Here is a 6000-nt window from a genome sequence, read left to right on the forward strand (position 1 = left end):
ATGTATTTGTTTTAGAGACAGGGTCTTACTACGTCACGTAGGTTGGACTGCAGTGGCGCCATCATAGCTCACTGTAAACTTGACATTTTGGGTCAAATAGTCCTCCTGCCTCAGTCTCCTGAGTAACTGGGACTACAGGTGTGCACTACTATGCCCAACCAATTTTTAAAAAAAATCTTTAAAAGTGTCATTAGTTTACTTACTAGGTGCCTCTGTGTTACACACTTTTAGACACTCTCATTAATCATCAGTGCATTACTATGAAGTTATCTACTATTAAATCACTTTTCAGATGAGAAAACTGAGGCTCAGAGAGAATATATTGCTGAAGACCGTACAACCAGTAAATAGGGACAGCCAGAATTTGGATCTGGTGCTGGCTAAATCCATGGCTCATGTTCTTAACCATGGTGCCAGATTGTCTCACTGCTAAATTGTTAATGATTAATTATCAAGTTCTGGGCTAAGTCTCTAACATGTAACATACATTATCCAATCTGACCTTCACCACTGTGAAGTCATTTTAAAGATGAGAAAACCATGGCATTGGAATTCAGGGTCCAGTGTTTTTTGTGTGTTTGTTATTGTTTTGCTTTTATTGTTGTTGTTTTTTGAGACAGAATCTCCCTCTGTCACCCAGGCTGGAGTGCAGTGGCATGATCTCGGCTCACTGCAAACTCCGCCTCCCAGGTTCAAGCGATTCTAGTGCCTCAGCCTCCCAAGTAGCTGGGACTAAAGACGCCCAACACCATGCCTGGCTAATTTTTGTATTTTTCATGGAGACGGGGTTTCACCGTGTTGGCCAGGTTGGTCTTGAACTCCTGACTTCAGGTAATCCACCCACCTCGGTCTCGGAAAGTGCTGGGATTGCAGACATGAGTCACTGCACCCAGGCTTCAAGTTGCATATTCCTATGTATCGTTTGGGGGAAAAGCATCATGCAATAAAATTTGCTACATCCTTGAGATGGTAAACCACATGACCTTTCTGTATATCATTCACAGTGACTGGAAACAGGCTAGGCACATAGGAATTATTTAGGAATTACTTAAGGGAAAGAAGGGAGGAAGAGAAGGGAGATTGGGAAGGACAAAGGGAGAAAGGAAAAGTTAAAGAGAATTATAAGATTCCCCTCAAGTCCAAACCTGGAGCGAGGGGGCAATGAAGAGATCTGGTTGCTCTAGGATCTCTTCAGGGATGGAGAAGAATTATAGACCAGGGTTTGAAACAGGATCTCAGTAGGTAAACACGTGACATGGGCCTGGAAATGCATTAGAAGGAAGTGGTGACTTAGCAGTATGAAACACACTCATCCAGTTTAAAGAAGGCCGATCTTTTCCACTTAGCCCATTAGACAACAGATATGCTGGCTCAATGTTGCAGATAGTTCCTTCCTTCCTCCCTCCCTCCATCCCTCTCTTCCTTCCTTCCTTTCTCCCTTCCCTCCCTTTCTCCCCTCCCTTCCTCCCCACTTCCTTCCTTCCTTACTGAAAATCTGCATTTCTACATGAAACCTCCCTTTCTTTAAGAGTTGACAGCTACTTGTTTTTATTTTATTTTTTAAAACACTAGGTGGACCAAACAAAATACGTCTGCAAGCTTGTAGTGACCAGCAGGCTGTAAGACTGTGGTCTCGGCTATAGAGAAACAAAAGGGCAGGAGGTAGCCAGACTGAGAAGGACCAACTGCTACGAGAGAGAATAACAAAGAGAAGGAGAAATCAAGAAGATTGTTGCTTGATTTTCCTCCCATCTTGTAACTTACAACCCAAAAGCTTGCTGGTATCACCACCAGAAGGTGGACTTGGGTGGGGCTGGGAGATCTTTGGAAGCTTGTGGGTGAAGAATAGCCAGTGGCCCATTCTGGCAACTGTTGACTTTGTACCCTCTGTTCTTGGGGGAGAAAAAGTGTTGTCAAAACAGAAAGAAATTTTATCCCAGCAGCCCTTGGTAGGACATGAGATCTATTCTTTGTTAAAGAACGCCTCTGATCGCTGATAGCCTTTTTTTTTTTTTTTTCCTTCTTTTCCCTTTTGACTGTGGGACAGAAGGGATTGAGCACAAACCGACAGTGAATGATATCCCTCCCAACTTTGGGTGATTATGTTCGTTAATAATGATTATCGCTTCTATGTAATATTTGCATGATAAACTATAGACATCTGGTGGAGTGTGCATGTGCGCGTAGTGTTTGTTAGAAAACAGAAGCAAGTTAAATGCTGATGAAATGTGAAATCTAACCGTTCAGACTAAAAATAAAGTCGGCAGGCTTTAGGATTTCTGCATGCCAGCAATTCTGAACTGCTTACATACACCGTCTTAGTTACCGTGGAAACATTTGGCTGTGCATATACAGACACAGAGTACACAGTTTGTGGGCCTGGCCCCTGGGGGTCCCATTACAGAATTTTGTATGTTTAGAGATATTTTGTAATAAGGCCCCTTGTGTCACTTATTAGTGATAAAATGTACAACTGCCTTCATCAGCATCAATCTCAAATTTGTTTCTTATTGAAATGAACCAGCATGCTTTCAGGTAAGACAGAGAGTGTGTATATATAGATGTATATGATTTTATGTTCCCTAAAGTGTTGGGTTATAGTTTAACTTTCTTTTATTTTTTTCCTCTGGAAATTCTCTCTCTTTCTTTTTCTTTATCCTGCAGAATCGACTGAAATTTCTAGGTGATAGACAAACATGTATTTCTCAAGGCCAAGCTCACAGGCAGAGATACATTGAGGGGAGCATGAAGCCTGGGGTTTGCAGGGTGTTTTCTCTTAAAGTGCAGATTTTAGATAATGGCCGATTTTCAGCATCACTGACATCATGAATTCCAGGAGTCCTGGATGGGAAAGCCTTTATCCAGTTGTAAATGCTGTGTTGTTTCGGCACCATTTGAGTAACATTCACTTAAAGGGTCTAAAAGTAAAGAGATGACTCTGATTTTTTTTTTTTCATTACCTGCTCTGTGTTGCCAGGACCGAATGACTCCCGTTGATATTTACTTTCTTGGTTCTTTTCCAAAGTGTTAATCTAAATGTCTTCGGTAGCAGAGAATGGAAGGCTCTCCTCTGTTAATGGTTTTCTGCCTGTTTCAGGAAGGCCTGCAGTTTAACACTCCCTGGTGGATTCTACAGAGTTAGAGGAAGGACGTGCATTGCAGAAACTCCAGATAGCCTGGCGCTTTCTATGCAAGTCCAGCCACTAGCTACAGACGCCCTGGGCCACACTGACTGGTCTGAGTTGGAGCTGTTCTTGTAAATTGAAACTGATGCCCGGTGGAGCTGGGAGATCTTTGCTTCTGTAGTTCATCACAGCTGGGGTGGAATACTGACTCTGCCATTCTTTCATCATGACCTTGAGTAATTCTCTTAATTGTTTTGAGTCTTTTCCTCATGTCAAAAGCTGAGGGACTAATCCCTTCTCCACCAGAACTTTAAAAACATTAAAGGGTATGAAGTTATATAAAGTTTCCAAAACACAGTCAATAAAATTTTAAAAAATACTAATAGTAACAATTAACAGGTAAGTTGATGACTTCGTACTGTATTGAGCAATTAATACATATTTTATTTTTGTAGCCTCACTATAATGCTTTAAAGTGAGGAATGATAATAATAATAATAGTGATATTTTTGTTTTACAGTGAAAAGGAAACTAGAGGCTTAGAGAAGTAAATACCTGGTCTAAAGTTTACAAAATCAGTTGATGCGGTGTTCAAACCCAGGGCTGACTAAATTATGGGCATTTTCTACACAAGTAAGTGCGTGCTAAGCACTGTTGTTAATAATAAGAAAAATGGAAATAATTGGGAAATTTACCGCTGCAATTTTTGAGGTGGGAGGAAGGATGGGATTGGGGCATTAAAAACAGCTGAACTCCCGGGAGATTCCATATTGATGGAATGTTTACCAGGGAAATGATTCCATTTACAATCCAAGCAGTGAAAAAAAGGTAGATTTCCAGTTTGGAAATTTTATATTAGAATTTAGAACTAAACACATCAAATGGTTACATACATTGGTGTGGCTAGCTCTTGTCATGATGTATCAATGGTGGGATTGGGATGGGCTTTCTGGGATGCAGGAGCTGAACCTCTCTCTCTCCCTGGCATTGGGGCAAAGGTTAAGAAGAGCCATCCATGCGTGAGCTCTCTGCTCCAAAGTGAGATTGGCAATGGTGGGAGCTGACACATCTAGTGCCATAGTTGCTTATTTGTTCAAAAGAAATTCCATTTACATTATAGATGAAGGTTGTTTTACAATAATCCCATTTACATTGTAGATTTGTATTGTTGATGTCAGAAAATCAAGCCAATATAGCAAGAGTCTTGTCCTTCGTCGATAGCTTCATTGAACTGCACTGTCCTAAGTGCTAGGGATAGCAGTATGGAGACAAGATTCCTGCCCTCTGGGGTAGCACTGTGCAATAGAACTTTCTGTGATGATGAACATGTTTTATATTTGTGTTAAACATTACAGCTATTGAGCTTCTGACATGTGGCTGCTGTAACTGATGCACCAAATGTTTGATTTAATTCAATTCCTTAAATTATAAATTTAACTAGACACATATGGATAGTGGCTACCAGGCTGGGCAGTGCAGATCTAGAGGATGAGATGTGGGATAAGGTGAACCAGTGACTGTGAAGAAGGCTATAACTTTAAGACTTACAGGAGGTGCTGGAGTCTGCAGCATCCCCTACTGCAAGTGGCGTAACTTCTGGAAGGTTAAGTATTTTATCTGAGCCTAGACCATGCATCTGTAAAATGGGGACAATTATAAAATTATTTCAAGATTGTTGTCAGTATGAGCTATTCTACACAAGTCTCTTAATAGAGCTTAAAACGGGGTGGAGAAAATACTAGTAGTTATTATTATTAATAGTGTTGTTATTATTGTCATTATTTTGTAACCAAAGGATGCACAGGTTGCTACAAGGGTCATTGAGAGATTAACTCTGCTGTGATTGAGGCAGACATAGAAGGAAATATTGAAACCTAATTCATAGAAGGGATGATATTTGAGCTTCATTGTCTACTAGTGTGAATCACTCAACAAGGCGACAGAGGGTGACTCAGGCAGAGCCTGTGCTTGGCTAAAGCACTATGATTTGAAGGAGTCAGGTTTGTTTGGGGAACTGGGGAACCACAAGTAATGAGTCTATAGGGTTCTGGTGTCTCGCAACCACAGTGGATGTTTGGAAGCATCTTGTAGATTTCAGTGATCCATCATATTCCTTTATAGGAGGAAGTGAGATCAAATTTTCATATCAAAAAATAAATCCAGCTGCTGTGGGGGACTGAATTAAGGTAGAAAGAGACTGAAGGCAGAGAGATCAATTAGAAGGAGGTCTTGCGCAAGATGACTGATTTGTTTTATGCGACCACCAGAGCAGGAGCCAGAGAAAAGGCAAGTAGGCAAGGTAAATAGAAACTTTATTAACTAGCCAGTATGAAGGAAGAAAAGGCGAGGTTCACCGGCCTCCCGTGGCGGGGGCCGGGGAAGTCGCCCCGGCGTTCTCGTGCAAGGTTCCTAGGTCCGCATATGAGGAGGGGCCGAGGGGCCGGGCGCGGTGGCTCACGCCTGTAATCCCAGCACTTTGGGAGGCCGAGGCGGGCGGATCACAAGGTCAGGAGATCGAGACCACGGTGAAACCCCATCTCTAAAAAAAATATAAAACATTAGCCGGGCGCGGCGCCTGTAGTCCCAGCTACTCAGGAGGCTGAGGCAGGAGAATGGCGTGAACCCGGGAGGCGGAGCTTGCAGTGAGCCCAGATCGCGCCACTGCACTCCAGCCTGGGCGACAGAGCAAGACTCCCTCTCAAAAAAAAAAAAAGGAGGGCCCGAGGAAGTTCGCGCCCTGCGACGGCCCGGAGCGGCTTTTGTGTCCAGGGCCTGGGAGTGGGAGGGCAGTAGGCGGGACATGGGCGGGTCGGGGGCGTGCGGTAGGCTCGACCAGGTTGGTTTCTGTTTCTTCGGTCGGACGTCATGTTGCGCC

Source organism: Macaca nemestrina, chromosome 18, assembly GCF_043159975.1.
Source record: "Macaca nemestrina isolate mMacNem1 chromosome 18, mMacNem.hap1, whole genome shotgun sequence".
In the NCBI taxonomy this organism is placed as follows: Eukaryota; Metazoa; Chordata; class Mammalia; order Primates; family Cercopithecidae; genus Macaca; species Macaca nemestrina.